The sequence below is a fragment of the Aegilops tauschii genome, chromosome 7 (assembly GCF_002575655.3).
Source record: "Aegilops tauschii subsp. strangulata cultivar AL8/78 chromosome 7, Aet v6.0, whole genome shotgun sequence".
Classification (NCBI taxonomy): Eukaryota; Viridiplantae; Streptophyta; class Magnoliopsida; order Poales; family Poaceae; genus Aegilops; species Aegilops tauschii.
Window position 1 is genome coordinate 58839193 of NC_053041.3, and position 20822 is coordinate 58860014.

Genomic DNA, 20822 nt, shown 5'->3' on the forward strand with positions numbered 1-20822 from the left:
TTTTAAATAAACATGATACGCAATACTTTTTAACAAACCATAGAATTCGGGAATAGAAGAGGGTACATCCACGTTAGGTCCATCCAAGCAACCATGTCGCTGTTTCGTTCTACTACTTATTTCATTCAGTCACATGGACTGAATACAACCACTATTTATGAAGATCTTTCCGTGCAAAAATATCTCATGAGTTGATGTATGATAAATGTTCGCAACAACTACACCCTACACAACTCACACTATATATACTAGCACCGACCGAGTTTGTTCTATACACCCTTGACGAGTCATTCAACATATTTCTCAGCAGAAACAATACAAGATTTTTTTTGTAAGAATAGCAATCCAGTGTCTTCTCCCCATGTTTGGGAGTCACTGATGTTTGCACTTTCCTCTCATACACTGATTGTTAACCAAGACAATGCAAGGAAAAAAGAAAAAGGAAAGAGATTTCAGTTTGAGAACGGGAGACATCGGGAAGGGAACACTTGGTTTCAGCTACAGGATTAGTAATGAACGTTGTGGTGGGTGGTGGCCTTACGTGCCAACATGATGCCACGACTTTGTCCCTGGGCCAGCCTGGCGCGCACGCTGTCTTCTCTGCCATATTGATCTTCGCTAGCCGCAAACAACTTCTTCATCAAGCTGTACCAAGTAGCCATGTTTGTCTAGGTTAAGTTCGATGCACTAGCAAGGAAACCCCTTGTTAGCAGCATCCGATTATGCCCTCTAGCTTTAACTCGCACGCCGCCAGTGCGGCGCTGCTGGTAGCATAACACTAGCAGCATTTCGCCCAAACGCTGCTACTTATCGGCAAGTTAGCAGCGTTCCCACTCTAGACGCTGCTAGTTTCCTCTGACTTGGCGGCGCATAGGTCTGTAAGATGCCGCAGACGTGGAGAATCACTAGCAGCGTTTGATGGAAAGTTGTGCGCGGTGACTGCCTTTGGCAAGCTCTTCATCCTTAAGTTTCGAAACAATAGAAAACAAAGATCAAATGCGTAATTGAGTCTTTGGGTGATTGTCGTGGAGGACCAGAATGCAATTCTAGAGAGGAAACGTGTACATTCAGATTGTATCTAGTTGAATGTGGTGGTAGACTGTTGATGGTTGAACAATATCTTTGACAATACTCAAACTGCTGGTTTGTTGTCCTTGAGGCAGACCTGCACTCCAACCCTTACCGATGGAAAAGGATCAGTGAGTTGGGGGGACATGCTCTCTTTGTTGGCCAGCATGGCTCCAAGTCTCTGCCTGCTAGAGAATGCATTGGATCCCAGGAGGATTCCATGTACTTCATTTGTGACTATCCCCATCCAAAGTATTTTTCGAGTCCATTTCGTGACTCTGGTGTGTACAACATACGGAATGGTATGAACATGCCATTGATGTCTCAGACTGCAGCACCTGCACATGATGCTGGTCAGTGGTGCCTGACATGGTTTTTCCCTGCCGAACCTATGTGATCAGTCTGTCAGGGTGTTTGTTGTACTGAAGCTATTATGATCAGTGGGGTATGCAGATTCTCATATGTATGCCTAACTTGTTCTGCTGAAGCTTTGTGATCATGCCAGCATGGGTGCTGCCCATCTTTATCGTAGTGATATGTTATCGTGCAACTTAGGTTATTAGTTAGTATGATGATCAACCGTCCCGGTTCTGGCTATCTTTATCCTAGTGCTATGTTATGTACCGTTAATATGATGGTGCTTCATTTCCATGGGATGTATTCGGATGTGCAACTTCATCTTTCATTTGAGACTGATATGTACAACTTGAACAAGCTTTTCACCTCTGAAGGCGAACGAACTTGGTTGTGTCACTAACCCCTGAATCCTGGCCACTGTAAGCTTGCTTCTGCTTATCTTTATGCTACGTTGCCTTCTGACCATGGACCTTTTTTTTCAACTGAACAACCCCTTATTGACAAGAAACTATGGTTACATCGTTTATGAGTACAGGGATGATCACATCTGGTTATTCTTCCATCCAGCTATTACAAAGGGGTCTTCTAGTCGATTTAGCTAGTTCATGAGATACACAATTCTGTTCCCCATAACAATGTTCGAAAACCATATAGGGAAATTCAATAGCCATATGGTAGCAATCGTCAAAAATAACAACCACAACTCCTGAGGATTAATCTCCAGCCTTGATGGTTTCGTTGACCTCAAGATTATCAGACTAAATAATTAGTCAGTTGCACCAAAAGTTTCTCTGTGAATTCGCTCGTACAAACATCAAAGGTTTTCATGGATAAGTATAACCATTATCAAAAGGCTTTCACCCCGCTTTATACATAAAGCAATAACCACCAACAAACGGATCCGATACAAGCCACAACACATAACACGGGAACCACACTCACCCAGGGCCAGATACATAGGTGCCAAAGGGCTACAACAACACCACGCCGACAGACTCGATGTAGACTACAAGAGGAGACAGTAAGCATCACTACGGAGCCGCCGGAGCCCTTCCGAAGAGATCACGAAGGGGTGAAGTTGAAAATCGTCGAAGCCGTGCACTCCAAGACGGTGCCTACAGGAAGGGCACGACACCGTAGCGCCGGAACCGCCCGATCCAGAGATCGGATTTTCATCCGGAGCACGATAAAGGGAGGGAGCGACCACAACGGAGACTTCAGGAAGATGACGACGCCCACAAACGCCTGCCACCACGCCGCCCACATGGCCATGGCTCCTAGCCGCCCACACCTGAGCCGAGGCCTCAGCCCACGAGCACCGCGACTCCCACCACCTAGGACACCGCCTAGGAAACAAGACACCCGAAAGGACCTCCATGGCTGTAGGCGATGAGATGACCGGCAAGCTCCTCCGCCGACAGAGCCAAATCGATCAGGGAGTGGCCAGGTCGGAGAAGAGGGGAGGCGGGAGCGGACTACGTTGATGTCCGGCACCCCTGCTGGTGATGGGTGGCCCGACCGCATCGGCGCCACCCATGTCTCCCACCACCTCTCCAAACGTCAACCCTGACGCCCAACCCGAGCTCCCAGCTTGGACCAGCACCTGGCCCAAAACGGCCACCCACTCAATGGCGCGAGAAGCCAGACCGGTCACAACCTGCATCCACAAGAGAGACCAAGAGTATCCCCAAGGGACGCACGCAAACGGGACGACGCCGAAGAGCCCAGCCCCACTGCGCCATTGCCTGCACACCACCATGAGCCAAACCACGTGAGCCGGCCCATGTCACCCCCATGGGCTCCCACCATGCCGTGGCAACCCAAATCCACCGAGGAACACCACATCACCGGAAGCAGCCGCCTGCAGCAGCTGGCTATGCGCCGCCGCGGTCCATACCCAGCGCCATGACCATGCCCGGTCGTGGCCAGCCCCCCGCGCCGCCAACCAGAGGAGAGCCAAAAAATCCAGATCCTGATTTGGGCCCCCGCCGCCGCCAGGCCCGCACCACCGCCTCTGTCACCATGGGCGCATCCTGACAACCACAACATGTAGCCCTCCATGCCGGGGTAGCAGCCACCTGCGCCGCCGCCCACCACTGTTCGGAGAGGAGAGGAGGCCCCGCCGCCGCCCAAATCTGGCCAGGCTTTGCCCGCCAGCGAGCGCGGTGGCGGCAAGGAGAGAGGAGGAGGGGAGGGGGGCTAGGACCGGCGGCGGCAAGGGTTTCCCCTCATCGCTCGCGGGAGCCACGCGGGGTGGAGCTCTCTGTCTCATATGTGACCATTAGGATACCCATATCCACACTTGCTTTAAAATCCAAAACAGATTTCTATTTTTATTTACAGAATAATTCTGGATATTATCCACATTATTTCCATTATAATTCGGATGCAAATATTCGATTTCCATATAGACATTTTCTCGAATACCAATACCGATATGTCCGATTATCTACCTTCAATTTCCACCTTTACCTGTAAATGACTATTCTGCTTAACAAAGCATAGAGTTCGGGTATAGAGGACAGTACATCCACGTTAGGACCATCCAAGCAACCATGTCACTCTTTCCTTCTCTACTGATTTCACTCAGTCACATGGACTGATTACAACATTATTTATGAACATGTTTCCGTGTAAAACTATCTTATGAAGTTGATATATGATAAATGTTCTCAGCAACCACACCCTCCATGGCTAACAATTTATATACCAACACCGATCGAGTTTGTTCTATACACACTTGACAGTCGTTCAACATATTTCTTGTCAGCAGGAATAACGCAAGAAAAAGTTTTGTAAGACTAACACATCTAGAGTGTCTTCTCCCCATGTTTCATATTTACCGAAAAAGGCTTTCGCCCCACTTTATATATAAAGCAATACGGCTGAACCGATACAAATTGATGAGGGAACCTCTTACAAAGCAGATCAAAGATAAAACAAAATTACAAGAGTGCCCACATTCCATCAAGACACACCCGAAGCTACGAACTAGACGAGAGACCGCGCCTCCAAGAGAAACCACCGAACGTCGATGCAACACACACACCAAGTTGTCGCTGGAGAGGGCACCCCGCCCTCTCGCTCCGGACCGTGGAGCACCGATCCTGCCTGCAGAAAACCAAGGACCGAGAGCGATGCCCATGACGTCACGTGTAAAAGATAGGAAGGCAACAAGACCACCCAAGCCAGAGCCGAAGGAGCTTCGAGATAGGATCCGAGCTTGCCAGCCAATGTTGAAGAAATGCAACCGGAAGGCACCTAGGCTCCACGACGACGCCCCCAAGAGGGTGACGACGCAATACGCCGCCGTCGTCGAGACCGAAGATACGGCCAAGGGTTTTCACCCGGAGCACTGATGCGGGAGAGATGCCACAACGACGCCCCCAAGAGGGACACGACACCCACAGGCATCGCTGTCGTCGACGCCGAAGCGTTGAGATTTCACTCGGAGACTCTCTCGCGCCAAAGTACCACGGTCCAAGTCTGCCGCCACCAAAACAGGCCTCTGCACCACGACCATGATCCTAAGTCCTCAGATCGGCGCAGCCATCTGCGTGGCCAGATCTGGCATGACCCGGCCAGCCCACCCCTGGGCTGGGACGGGGGAGCAGCCGCACCGGCGCTGTGCAGAGGAACACCACGCCCCACGCGGACGCGAGGACGCCAGCCCCGCAGCCGGCGGCGCACCGACGGAACTTGGGAGGAGGAAGGAGCCCGAGATCCACTCCTGATGGAGCCTCCCCCGCCCAGCCGCGCCTCCGCCGCGACCAGCCGCCTGCACCACGGCCAAGCCCCGCCGCGCCACCGCGAAACGGCCGGAGCCGCGCCGCCTTGACGCACCAGACGAGCACCGCGCCGTCGCGAGATCCGGCGCCCCACGCCACCAAAGCCACGTGAAAGGGAGGGGAGGCCCCGCCGCCGCCGACGCCGCGCGGGCTTCGCCTGGCGGCGCTAGCCGGCGGCGGCGAGGAGGAAGAGGAGGAGGGGGTGGCTAGCGGTGGCGGCGGGTGGAGGGCGCCCGGGCCACTCGCGGGAGCAGCATGGGGCCAATACGTCTTCGTTGTCTTTCTTCCCCATGTTTCATATTCACCAAGGTTTTTGACACTAGTGTAGTATAAAAAACGCTCTTATATTGTGGTACGGATGGAGTATTTGCCAAATGAAGATATATTTGAACATCTCTACTCCTAATGGACGAGTTGGTTGAATAGTCCCCCCAGTTTCGTCTGGTTTTTCTTCGACTGGTTTTTTTCGTCCGTTTTTTCCATCAAATTACCCCCACCCCACGCCCACCCACCGAACCCCACCCACGCACGTAGCCAAAGAAACAGCACCCTGCCGCCGATCAGGATCGCCCTGACGCCCATCCCCATACCCCGTGATCAGGATCTGCGCAGCTGTGATCAGATCTGCGCAGCTGTGATCAGATCTGCGCAGCCGTGATCAGATCTGCGCACTCCACAGCGCCGCCGCCGCGGAACGACTCGACAGGGCCGCCGCCACGTTTCTGGATCGCTGGTAGTTTCTAGATCGCGGGGCGCCGCGGAACGTACGATCGCCCTGACGCCGATCCCCATACCCCGCTGCCGATCAGATCTGCGCAGCCGTCGTGCGATCTGCGCACTCCACAGCGCCGCTGCCGCGGAACGACTCGACAGGGCCGCCGCCACGTTTCTGGATCGCTGGCAGTTTCTAGATCGCGGGGCGCCGCGGAACGTGCGATCGGCGACGCTGTACGGTTTCAACCCCAGGTATGAACACACATGTCAATACTTCCGTGACCTAAAACGCCTCATATTAGTGTACAAAGGATCGCCCTCAATTTAGATAACATGAAAAATACTTTTAGTACTGAATCGGTTATCCTTCATAAAGAAAATATTAACAATCACTGAAACAGTACAGCATAGTTGCATCAATCAACACCACAACTTCATGTGCCCACGATATTTGAGGGTCAGAGCAGTCCTTGAGAGTAGTTTTCACTGGATTTTGACTGGATTCCAAAGTGATTTGGAATTTGGGATTAATACATGCCCGCGACAGCGCATTAGTAATGAAACAATTCTCGGAAAGAATCAGCAAAGTAGAACTTGTGAGGTTTCATTATGTCCCTCCAAACAACCTTGATGGACATCCTTGTCAGAATAGCACAACCGCATATGAATCAATTAACACAGCAATGGGAAGATAAAGAATTATTCTGAATAGCAAAGAATAGGTAAGTTCGCATGAAAATAGGTTACCTTTCTAAATTCTAAACCTGTACAATAGCAAGCTGCGCTTGTGATCTTCGACGGCCTTCATCTGCCTGCAGTCAGATGAACATGACATCTTAGCATCTTGGATTCTTAACATGTATCCAGCAGAGTCAGTTCGACATGTCTTTCTATTTTCATATATATAGCAAGAGTCATAAATCTGTAACAACCTGCCCTTATGGACTGAATTTCTGTACAATGGGAACAGGCCTTTAGTAATGTTGGTATTTCACGTGATCTGCTTGCAGAGTCAGTTTACAAGTTTTTGCGTGATACCTGAGTCTGTTGGACATGTCTTTTTTTAGTAGTTACATATGGGGACTCCACACAGCAAGCCAGCGGAACAGACGACTTCATCACATGTACCTCCAGGTATATGTTCACCTATAAATTGTGCTACACAAGTCAAACATATATATGTTCAACTATATATGTGTTGCAGGGCCGATGGAGGGGACAAGTGTTGACGACTCTAACGAAGGGATTATACCCGTAGCCGATGATGTTGACAAAATTTACCCACGTAGTCCAGGTATAAGGTTTATTTTTATCCTTTTTAGTTGAAAAATCATACCTAACAGACTTGGGCACACCCGATTCTAATGTATCAACATCTTTACTTCTAGGAGTCCATATTACTCCCTCCGAACGGATGATACTTGAGACCGATGGTGATAGCACATATGATACTCCAGGTATATATCAACCTCCTTGTATATGTTCAGCTACATATTTTGGTATGCATGTCAAACACCATCACAGGAGATGTTGCAGGCCCGATGGAGGGGCCAAATGGTGATGACTCTAATGAAGGGGTTATACCTGGAGCCGACGATGTTCACAAGAATTACCCAAGTAGTCCAGGTACTAAGGCTGTGCATATATACTGAGATTGCTTTTATGCTTTTTATGTGATAAATCAAACCTAACAGACTTGGGCAGAACCGATTCTAATAGATCAAGCGTGTGACTTGTAGGAGTCCATATTACTCACTCGGACAGGACGATACTTGAACAGGCTGATTGTGAAAGGACATATGTTCATCAACCTTCCCATCTGATTTCGGGTAAGTATTATGTTGTAGAAAGGTTAAGACCATGTGCCTACAACTTTGCCTTGTTTCGGTCCAATATATTGTTATGTTAACATGATGCAGACAACCCTCCAATCTCATTCCTATATAATGTAGATTCGTTGCCAGCTCTCAGTTATCTGACAAAATAACTAGCTAGCATGCAACGTGACAGTTGGCAAGAGAGGCCGCATAATGTTCCACGCCATCCTCACAGTGATATCACTAATGCAGATCAACCATCCTCTGTGGACCTTGACGAAAAAAGAGAGTTGATAAAAGCTCGGAGGCGAGCTGCTTATAGAAAGAAAAAAGAGGAGGCTACCGTCAAGCAACAAGAAGAAAATCTGTCTGCCCTTACGATATCAGGTAAGAATGCTTTATGGGAAGGCACTGCGATGATATTATATATACTCCCTCCATTCCACAATACAATGTTAATATCATTTCACATGCAGATATGTTGAATGTGGGTGGGTTACCTCTCGGTGATATCACTAATGTGTGTCAACCAACCACGGTGGACCTTGACCATAAAAAAGAGCAACTAAAGTCTCGGAGAAGAGCTGCTTATCGAAAGAAAAAAGAGGAGGCAACCAGCAAGCAAAAAGATGAAAATCTGACTGCCCTTACGATACCAGGTAAGGATGTTTATGTTTCAGCAATATGATGACCGTATGTATACTTTCTTAGTGAATAATGTAGGCGACATATGTTTCCTCACCCCAACCCCATGAATAATTGACCAAGAATAGAGAATAAAAATAATTGACCAATAGTTGACCAATGTGTTAACATACAATTCCTGATCATTTAGGTTCAATTCGATATATGGCAGACATACGACTTTTGAGTACATACATACTTTATGTATGGACACGGAGGGATTCTATAAAAAATAAACCCTAGATAAAGAAGTAGCTTCAACCAGCCATGTTACCTCTCGGTGAACAATGAAGACCCTAAACCCTCTGGGCAGATATGCAAAATGTTCCCATGTTACCTCTCAATGATACCAACCCAACTACATCCAGCTATACATCATTGTTTAACCTGACCGTGCAGATATGTAAAGTAAGCGTTTGTGTAGTACATGAAATCTTCTTAAACAATGAAGACCCTAAACCCTCCGTGCAGATATGCAAAATGTTCCCCTGCTACCTCTCGGTGATATCACTAATGGGTGTCAACCATTCTCGGTGGACCTTGACGAGAAAAAAGAGCAAATAAAGGCTCGGAGGAGAGCTGCTTATCGAAAGAAAAAAGAGGAGGCAGCCAGCAAGCAACTAGATGAAAAACAGCCTGATAAAGAACACAAGGGTGACTTAACAGACGAGCAAATTGAGCAGAGAAACGCGCGGAGGCGAGCAAGTTATCGGAAAAAAGTGGGTGACGGAACGATCGATCTTCAAGAAAAAATCAGAAGTTGCAAGAATGGCGCGTGCAACACCCTAAAACCATGACTGAGGATGAAAGGGGGTAGTCAAGTGCAAAGAGAAAGGCAAAGTATGCTGCAAAGAAAAACATGCCATGTGCTGAATCGATCGCAATGCCACGTCCAGATCTAACTAGCACATTGTCCAACCCTCACACACAGTGTCCGACTCTCACACTTTCAGCCCTCACGCAACAATTCGACGGTGAACAAATAGATCGTGCTCCTACGGTCAATGCGGCCCCCACATACATTCGCAACACCGAAACCGATGGTACATATCCTATCAACCATCATCTTTCATCATGTAATCATTCATGAGATATAAATAATGATGTATAGTGTTGTAGGTGCATACCTAAGCAGAACCTTCGGTGATGGTGCTGTAGATGGCGACCTCATCGAAATCAATGTGCACCTACAAAATGCCGACCAGCAAACCAGTGATCCGGTAACAATAGCGGATAATGGAGTGGACGAGCAGAGTCATGAGTCCAGAGCAGCGCCTAGGAGGAGAGAGCGAGCTTGCAAGGGTGGTATGGTGGCAAAGAAGCGTCAACAGAAAATTGTCAAGCAAAAAAAATGTACGCAGGTACCGCATGGTGAAAGGAATGTTCTACGCGATCGACGTAATGAAAAGTTTGCAGCTAGGGTGATGACCCCAACCGTCAGGTCCATCTCCATACCGAAAATGAGCTCAACTGGACAACCTACCGTAGTGGAAGCACATGGTGCCTCGACCTCATCTAGCACGCCGGAGTACACGATCAGAAGTGAAGGTAAAACTCCCATCCTTACTCTCCTTGCGTCCCTTGAGACTGAACCCTCATTTATTGGTTTCGCACCTGAGCAGACGACATGGACGCTTACCTTAGTCATCTCATGAATGATAATGTCAACCCTGATAGCCTCTTTGACGACGAGTATTACCTGTTTGCCGGTGTAGGTATGTACACCCACTTGAGCAACATCCACCCGTTTGAAATATCACACTAATTATAAACATTGTTTGCAGGCTCAGATCGTGATGACATGGAGCACGACGAATTGGAAGACTCAAGTCAGAATACCTATGTCGACCATGATCCATTGGACTATGTCTACTCAAACCTCCCAGACCACACACACATCCTGAAGCACGCCGCAAATTGCGATCACTGCAAGGCCAAGAAGTTTGTGTCTGAGGCCCCGGGATTCTGCTGTCACAGTGGGCAGATCCAGCTGAAGCAACCGGAGCCCGTCCCGGAGCTAATGAGGCTTTGGTCTAGCATGGATGCGGACTCAAGGCATTTTCGGGAGAACATACGGTTCTTCAACGGCCACTTCTCATTCACAACCCTCGGCGTCAGCCTTGATGAAAGCTACACAAACATGAAGTCTGGGGTGTACACGTTCCGGGCGCACGGCACCATCTACCACAACGTTCATTCCTTCGGGCCAACATCACGTCCAGATCATCTACAGTTGTACTTCTACGACGATGACCCAAGCCTAACCCATCGCAAGGCTGCCACCGAGCAATTAGACCAAGATGTCGTCAGAAAGTTAGTGGACATACTCAGGGAAAACCCGTACTCCTAGCAGTTTAGGAGTTTGGGTGCGCACAGGGACAACCTCGACGATTACAGGATAGACCTCAACACTGACCAGAGACTAGACCAACGGAAGTATAATAGACCTCTGTCATCTGAGGTCGCTGCAATTTGGGTGGAGGGCACTGACCTAGCAAAGAGGTTCGATCGTAGGATTACACTTTGCGGGAATGACAACCAGAGGCACAGTATACATGTGACGGCTGGCTCGTATGACCCTCTCTCTTACCCACTCTTCTACCCAAGGGGGGAGCTCGGTTGGCACCCGAAACTTCCTAAACGTGATGTCCCTTGGCCGGTTGTGCAACAACCAAGAGGTAGAGGTGATGATGATGATGATGAGGATGCAGGTAAGCCTTATGCATATTCTGTCGTTTAGATGAATTGTATACTTCTCATATGAATCCTAATGTCTGCGTTACTCATCCATGTGCAGAGGGGAATAGCAGGTTATGCGTCTCGGTGAGAGACTACTACTGTTACATGCTCCAGACACGACCTGGGATATTCAATCCCATACTCTGTGGAGCACGATTGCTCCAGCAATGGGGGGTGGACATGTACATCAAGATTGAGAGTTGTAGGTTGAAATGGTACAGGAAGAACTAGACAAAGATCCGTGCCGACCTGTATAAAGGAGTTGTTGATGCAATTACATCCGGGGAGACCCGGGCAAGCGCTGTTGGAGTAAGGATAGTGCTACCTGGAACGTACCCAGGTGGCGACCGCGACATGAAGCGGAGGCATATGGATGCCATGGCAATTGTCCATACCTACGGGAAGCCTGACATCTTCTTGACCATGACCTGCAACCCTAACTGGGAAGAGATAACGAATGAGTTGTTTCCTGGTCAGACAGCGCAAGACCGACCTGATCTTTTGGCTCGTGTGTTCCATGGCAAGCTAGAGGCTATGAAAGAGATGTTGTTCAAGAAGAATATCCTGGGTGTTGTTGTTGCACATGTATACGTAGTCGAGTTCCAAAAGAGGGGCCTCCCCCTCGCACACTTTTTGTTGATCATGGATTCTGCCTATAAGCTTGTCGTTCCAGATCAGTACGACTGACTCATTTCTGCCGAGCTCCCAGACAAGCAAAAGTATCCTGAACTCCACGCCTTGGTGGTGAAACATATGATGCATGGACCATGCGGTGCTCTCAACCCCAAAAATGTTTGCATGCAACAGAACGAGTGCAAGTGCAGATACCCGCAGTCGTTCAATGAAAACACGACACAGGGCAAGGACTCATACCCTGTTTATCGTCGTCGAGATAATGGTCGGCAGGCTAAGGTCCAGGGTAAAATGTTGGACAACAGATGGGTTGTGCCGTATAACCCTTACCTTCTGCGGATGTTCAATTGCCACATCAACGTTGAGGTTTGCTCCAGCATAAAGGCCGTCAAATACCTTTACAAGTACATATACAAGGGCCATGATAGGGCTTCTTTCAGGATCGACCAGCCCGACGCTGATGGTAACATTGATGAGATCAAAAAATACGTAGACGCGAGGTGGGTTACTCCTCCAGAGGCGATGTGGAGGATATTTGGCTTCCCCTTGTGTGCCAATGACCCGCCTGTACTACAGTTGCCTCTTCATCTCCCGAATATGCACAGGGTGGCATTCAATGAGCAAGCTCACTTGACCGACGTAGTCGCCTCCGAGAAAGCTTCCAAATCCATGTTGACAGAGTATTTCAAAGCTAACCAAAACCACCCGTGGGCTAGGAATATATTGTACAAGGATTTTCCTGGAAGGTTTACATGGCAGAAGGGTAAGAAGTATTGGAAAGAGCGGGTGGAGCGTTATCAGATAGGTCGAATTGTGTCTGCCAATCCTTCCGAGGGGGAGCGATACTATCTGTGTGTGCTGCTAAACCATGTTGCTGGCAAGACATCCTATGAGGACCTGCTCACCGTGGACGGTAGGCTATGCGGGAGCTTTAGAGAGGCTGCCGAAAGGTTGGGACTCATCGAGGCAGATAACACGCTCGACGACTGTCTTACCGAGGCAGAGCAGTGGGCGATGCCATGTTCGCTCAGGAGGCTCTTCGCAACAATTTTGGTGCACTGTGAGCCAGGCGACGTGCGTGGTTTATGGGATAGGCACTTCGAGCCTATGTCTGATGACTATCGGCGATCACACACATGCCGGATTGAGGTGGAACAGATGGTGTTGCTTGACATTAGGGGTATGTTGCAGTCCATGGGCAAAGACATAGCTGATTTCTCTCTTCCATGCATTGACGATGCATTCGACCCAACCGAGGGAGAGGCCAGAGAAGTGATCGAGGAATCCAACGTCGATTTTGACATCAACGACACTAAATTGGCTTCGTCGCTAAACTTGGAGCAGAGGGTTGCATACAACGAGATACTAGCTTCTGTTGAACGCGGTGATGGGGGTGTGTTCTTTGTTGATGGACCGGGAGGTACAGGGAAGACCTTCCTGTACAGGGCGCTGCTCGCCAAGGTTCGAAGCAAGGGAAACATCGCTATCGCTACCGCGACGTCAGGCGTCGCCGCTTCTATCATGCCTGGAGGCAGGACTGCCCAGTCGAGGTTCAAGATCCCATTGAGCTGCGATGATGGCGCCTCATGCACCTTCACGAAACAGAGTGGTACCGCCAAGCTACTGAGGATGGCCTCATTGATACTATGGGACGAGGCCACCATGACTAAGCGACAGGCGGTCGAGGCACTGGACAACAGCATGCGCGACATCATGGGAAGACGGGACCGACCCTTTGGAGGAAAAACTGTTGTGTTTGGCGGGGACTTCAGGCAGGTGCTTCCGGTCGTCAGGAGGGGGTCCCGGGATCAGATAATCGATGCAACCCTTCGAAGTTCACACCTCTGGAAGGGTATGCGCCAGCTAAGGCTCGTCACCAACATGAGGGCTCATAATGACACCTGGTTTCCGGATTACTTGCTAAGGGTAGGCAATGGCACCGAGGAAGTTGACGATCAAGGAAACATACGACTCCCTGAAGATATTTGTGTGCCGTCTACAGGCGAGGGTGACGACCTGGAGAAGCTGATTGACCATGTGTTTCCGAGACTAGATGACAACATGTCCGATCCGAATTACATGACTTCACACGCAATCCTCTCCACCACGAACGACAACGTCGAGAAGATAAACATACGCATGGTAGAGCGTTTTCGGGGAGAAGAAGTAATCTACCATAGCTTTGACAGTGCAGAAGACGACCCGTATGGCTACTACGCTCCCGAGTTCCTAAATGGATTGGCTCCCAACGGTCTGCCTCCGCATGCACTCAAACTGAAGCTCAACTGCCCCGTCATACTTCTGAGGAACATTGATCCGGCTAATGGTCTGTGTAACGGGACGAGGCTTGTGGTGCGAGGTTTCGAGAGGAACGCCATCGACGCAGAAATCGTGATCGGACAACACGCAGGTAGGAGGGTATTCCTTCCTCGAATACCCCTATGCCCGTCTGACAACGGCATGTTTCCATTCAAGTTCAAGAGGAAGCAATTTCCTGTAAGGCTTAGCTTTGCTATGACGATTAACAAGGCTCAAGGCCAGACGATTCCGATTGTTGGCGTGTACCTACCTAATCCTGTGTTCTCTCATGGTCAACTCTATGTCGCACTGTCTCGAGCCACCGCAAAGAGAAACATAAAGATCCTCATTGAGAAGGAGAAGGAGAAGGAGAATGCCAAGAAGCAAAGCGGTAAACCTAAGAAGCGAAAAAGACCTGCCTTGTCCTTACAAACCTCGATGAAGAACATCGTCTATAAGGAAGTCCTTACAGGCTGAAGTCCGCTCTTAAGAAGCTGGCGGGTTTTGAATAAGATAAAGGATTTACTCTTTTGCTACAGACAATTTAGTGCTCTTCCGTGTTCTTGTACAAATATTTATCTTTTGATGTTAGCAACTGATTATGTTTATTCAACAAGTCAAATATTAATAATATTGCCTCGGATTTGTGATTTTGCAAGTTGCCAATTTTTCCTGTATGTGACATTATTTCTCCTTTTGCCGGATTGCATGTATATTATTCTTTTGTTGTTTTGTAATTAATCATCTACTACATCTAAACTAGGCTTTGTTTTCCTACATAAGTATTGCACACTGCCTGGGTCACTCCGTTGTTGTAAAATTCACTGGAGTGTTCTACATTAGAGAAATATTTATGATGCGGCCCCAAAGCAGGCACAGTCAATGTTATTTATTTTTGTCCTGTATAGTCTCTTATTTGCCCCTTATTTGAATTTTATAATCCTGGCTTTTCAATACATATCTAAACAGACATGATGTGTTTCTAACTACTTAGTTGCAGGTTTGGCACAAGTAAACGGATGGATGCGTGTTGACATCTTCATGATCTCACAAATATTTCCAGTAGTATTATTTTCCTTTCATTGTGCCATATTCTGTCAGTTGCTTTTCCTATTGCGTGTATCTTGCAGATAAATAAGAGTTTTAATGAATTGTTGGAACCTGGACAGTACCACAATTTATAACCACCTATTATTCTGCCACGAAATGTCCATTTTATAGCATATCAGGTGCGCTTCTTTCTGTTCGTGCCTTCAAAATATCAAACCAGAGGACATCTATTAATATATTTTTGTAGCTCTGTTGCTTCCGATGGTACATGAGCTATCACTGTGGTTCATCTACTAATATATTTTTGTAGCTCTGTTTGCATGTGAACATTGTATACATGGCATGTACTAAGAAAGAACAGTATGTACATGTTGGTATATTTTTTTCTATGTCACAGACATCTGATCCTATCGTTCTCCCTATATGTCGTCCAAACACATCTATATGAACCTATATGTCGTAAAAGTGCATATGTACTTCTCAGTTCTTATAGAGAACGAAAACTGGGTGGCACGCATTATCAGAGTTGTGTATAATCATTTAGGGAAATGTCAAAAAGTAAAAATCCCGTGAATTGGGAATAGAGAAATTCAAGTAGGTAGGAAGTAATGACATACCAAATGATAAAGAATAGCACCACTGCAGCTACAAAATCGCAATCGTTTGCTCAAAGCTCTGAACTCAATTCACCCTGAAAAACATAGTCATCTGAAGTCAGACTGCATGATAGTCGGATGGGACAAAATCAATTGACTGTCTAAAACCTTCCATAGGGGACATACAAATATTTTGCGGTATATAGGTTCCTACTGACAGTTCAAGAAATGCAAACATATAGCACTATTATGTTAAATAGGTCACCCTAAACCATGCTATAGAGGCACCGTGGTCATGAGCCCAAGCATAATGACTACCCGTACCAAGCAAAAAATAGGACCTTGGAGATATGTAATGTAAAGTCAAAAATAATAATTATCATGCTTTCCTTTTGTTCCCTGAATCGATATTTTTAGAAAGCAAAATGGAAATACAAGGCACACATCATTAAGAAAGAGATGGTCATATTCTAATATTAACTCCTGCTCATTGTGGACGGAAGGCTATGTGGTAGAGCCAGCAGCCGACCAAAGCACCTGTATTAGGAGGGGATTTGTTACCTCGATGTGTTGATAAGGCAATGGATTGGTCATGTCCCACAGGATCACGCAGCGGACGTAGTCATTGACACATTGGGGAATCGGCTCGGGCTGGCCACTTCGTGGAAGCGACGGCGCGGCAGCACACTATGCTCGGCTGGGGTAAAGAACATCATGCGGTGAAATCTAATTATCTGGATGACATGATCTAATTACACAAAATAAGATATCTTAATGGTTTTGTTAACTCAGATTATAAATCATAAAATTTATAAGAGGTAGCAAATTGTAAAAGAGACAAAGTTCGACAAATCACCTCTTTTCGTTCCATAAATCAAGTGTTGTCCATATCATATAGCTTGGAGGATAATATCTGCCCATAGAAATGTTCAGAAAGAAGAAAAATGTTATTATCGACAAAATGAAATGTCGGAATGAAATATATTCAGAGCTCGAATGAAATCAGCAAAGTAAATAAACCCCTTTTCTTTAGATAATCAAAAAGGTCAGAGTAATGGACCACACATGACAATAACCAGCATAGTTAACTTCTACTATTTCATCTATCCCCAACGTATATATAACAAAATAGTATAGAGAGGTCGGATAGGACTGATATATTAACTTCCACATCAAAGATCTGTGTCAACACACACATCCGATTGACCTTGTCCAAGGCCAAAAGAACAGTAAGAAAATTGGGGAATGACAAGATAACTGATTTGAACATGCAGGACATTGTTACGTTCCTCACACGCAGAGGAACAGACTAACAATCAAGCAGGCAAGTAAATAAATATGAGGTAACAATATTATGTTTTTCGTTCAGCAGCTGGTCTGATAAAAAAAATAGTTGAAGAGTTAAGAAGAATATATATCCACTTGAGTGGTTCCTTGGCAGACGAACTTTTTTCATGGGGGTTGGCAAGCAAACTTAATTGTAAATGTAGGCAGCAATAGTATACAGTACCAAAGATATAACAGTGTCGATGTAGTAGTTGCGACTATATCTCATCTAACAACAATTCAAAGAGAAAAAACATGTATGTACGAGCTCACTAGGAAATCAAACCATTAGTCAACGTGGAGCACCATGAAAAGAGTAAACTTTAACTGAAGAATTGTTTGTTTTATTCTCACGTTGGTATTCTTCAGATCTGCATTAGGCCAAATTACCTTTTTTTAATCAATCTACCTTGCAAGTGAAGTGGACTTAACTTATGTTTACATGTAAAACTTAACATGTATTATGTTTAATTGGCTCTAGCAAATATTTCAAAAGCCCGTGGCAACCCTAATTCATGTTTATTTTTTGATGTTCTCTTTCTTGTTTGAACAAGGAAATGTAAGTAAATGTTATAGCTGGCACAAACTTGAATGAAGTGTTAATGCATTTGAAAAAAACAGTATTCAACATAGTTTTAAAAAAATCCCGTGTATAAGGAAATTTTAGAAGTGTTTTTGAAAAATGTACAATACGTGCATGTTAACTATTTTATTTGCTTCCTTTAAAAAAAATTCTAATCGGTTTATCACACATGAAATCTTAAGACAGGTTATCTTTTTTGTCTTGTAATAATATAGTAGGTTCTACTCACCGAATCACAAAATTGATCCCATTAATTAATATTTGATTGTGACCAAATCGGTCGATTTGTTTACCGATTTCGTATTCAGAGCTTCCTAGAAACGCTTATATATAGATCAACCGTTCCAGCGACCTTACCAGACCTCTCCATCCTCCTCTCACATGGCGTCATCCAACAGTTCAATTCACATGCTTCGTTGGCAGGAAGAAGAAAGTGAAGATTTCGGTGAACTGGAAGATCATGACGGCGCTACGCCGATGCGTCCCTTTGGTAAGGGTAACACACCAAAGCCAAAAAGGCTTAGGATGCATAATCACGTCGAGCCTATTAACCTGCCTATTAGTAGTAGATATCCCGTTACGAAAGTCGATAGGAAAGAAGGTTTGGGGGACGGTTGGGGTACTAGCAACGATCAAATTCTGCAGGCAACCAAGGAGAGCAACAAGCTGATGCAAACTCTCATAAAGAAGATCAATCAGTTGGAACATATGGTTGTGAAGCACATGCAAACATGCGAGAAGAAGACGGAAATGCCTTGAAAGGAGCAATCATGAGGAGTTATACAATATTCTTTACAGCTTTTTATGTTTTATGTTTCAACGCTCCTTAAGAGCATTTTGCATTGTAATCGATTTGGAGTCAAACTATGAAAGTATGAATAAAGAACAGATATTGTTTCATGCTTGCTTTCTTACTCTCTGTTTTTTATCTTCCCTTTGAGATTTGTCGCCGAACACGCTATTTTTTCTTTTTCTTATATGAATACGCGGTACAAATGCTGTAATCCGTACTTCCATCCAAATATTCTTTTTATTACAAATGGCACTTACTGCGTTTGTGCTATATTAACTAACTTACGTCACAAAACGCACAGGCTTCTCAATTAAGCATGCTGGTTTTGAAAGTGCGGCTGTTACTACACTGTGCATACAGAATCAAATTAAAAAAGAGACGCTAATTAAAAAAAGATCGAAGTTAGCTTTTCACGCGCATACTCAATTGTGCATGCAACCGCGACCAACGAATCAAGCCATCAAAGACCGACTGAACAAATTATTACTATTGCTAATAACTTTGATTTAATTTTTTGTTACTATTTTAAAATGCCCGTAAAATAGTCGTTGCAAAGTAACACAACGACGTCTCATCACATGTTATAAAATCAAATATGTTGGGATTTTTTTTAAAAACATATAGTATAATAAAAGCTGAGTAAATAATCGATTTTTGAAATTGATTACATGTTGGTAATTAATGGTAATATATTTAATCGACGAAATATTGGCGAATCCATGGTAATATATTAATTGCGTGACTACACTTACCTTAACGCACTATCACCTTAATTATTTTGATATATCCAATTATTGTGTTCCTAACTAAAAATCTAAAGTCATCATTATATTCCCGTAGTTTGTTATATTGAATATAGGGGATTCACAGGCGAAAAGGAAACAATGATACTGGTGAGATAATTGACATGATTTCGATCAGATTAAGAATCTGAAATATCTATAAATAATTAATTGATTCAAAAAGTTCTAGCAATAAATTTTTTGTTGCCAAAGAACTCTCATAACTTACTATTTATAATAGTTTCGATAGTAGAGGTTTTTTTTTCGCTAGATGGCCACATGCAAATAATTGAAAGAATTTTGATTTTCCCGCCTGTGGGCCCCTTGGACTATATATATAAATGCCACTACCCGTGCCCGTGCGCCTCTCTATCTTTCTTTAACACTTCATCCATTAGCTCCCTGACCATGGTGATACCGTACAGCTCGAGGCCCTCGGGGAGGGTGATGGCGAATCCACCGGATCCCATCATGCCTCTGCCGACCATCCCTCCAATGAACAGGCAAGTGTACGGATCTTCATGCACGCTTATCTGACATCACCGTTTGTTTATCCCATCATTTCGTATTATTTTATGTAGGTACCTGAATTTTCAAAGTGTACAGATGAAACATATCTATCAAAGATGTTGGATAATTCGAGCTAAGGTGATGTGGAAGTCCCATATCAGGGTGCATGCAATGGGAAACCCATACTTTCGTTGCATACTTCTGGACCAGGAAGTATGAGATTAGTTATCACTAAATATAGCAACCTTTTTTAATGTATATACACATGTGTTCTAAAGTCTTGTTATCTGAATTTTTAAATATTTCTAGGAAACAAAGATTGAAGCAATTGCCTTCAGCAACCAAGCTTATCGATTCAACGACATTCTGCAGACCGGGCTAACATATGACTTCAGTAACGTCGGGATAAACCCCACGGAAATGCTAGATGGTCACTTCTGGTATCTATGCATGGAGTTTGTCATTGAACTAAATGCTATAACCATGGTTAGGACATCGGTGCACAGTATTGCATCGACAATCTGTCCACCATTTTTCCCACAACTTGGTGCCATATCCTCGCTACGGGACAAAACCATTACCGGTGCAACATCTTTTAGTTTGTTTTTGCATATTTATCGATTTAACATTTTGTCTCACCCAGACTTAATTTTTCCCAGATGTTCTTGGTATTCTTGTCTATGCTGGTAGGATACAACATAGGTGGGATTCAGTATATAGACGGCAGGTCCATTTTGTTGAGATAGGCATCATGAATTTTCGGTAAATTCCAATCAGTACTTGAGGTTTTATATGATTATTAATATTTGATAGTTGCCTACCATCAACATATCTTTATCATTCCAGACGGGAGATACTGTTTATACGCCTAAGTCAAGAGCATGCTGGTCGTCACTTGTACCACTTGCAGAGCACTGAAAATTTGTTCGAGAAAATTGCAGTTACGTACATACAGGTAAACCAGAGGGATAAGTGCATGGAGACTATGAGGGAGAGCACATTCTTGTTCTCCCCCAACATTAATGATGATGTTCATCATCTTCAAGGTAAGTTATATAAACTATTTCGATTTTTATGGCTTTTT

General features: G+C 45.4%; 1 long non-coding RNA gene across 1 annotated transcript; it reads right to left on the reverse strand.

Moving 5' to 3' along the window:
- Positions 1-6460: 6460 nt before the first annotated feature.
- Positions 6461-16412, reverse strand: LOC120968251 (uncharacterized). The gene is made up of 3 exons (XR_005762541.3): positions 16306-16412; positions 15766-15839; positions 6461-6739 (listed from the first exon to the last, which is right to left on the reverse strand). It is a non-coding gene; the product is annotated as an uncharacterized lncRNA (long non-coding RNA).
- Positions 16413-20822: the final 4410 nt, after the last annotated feature.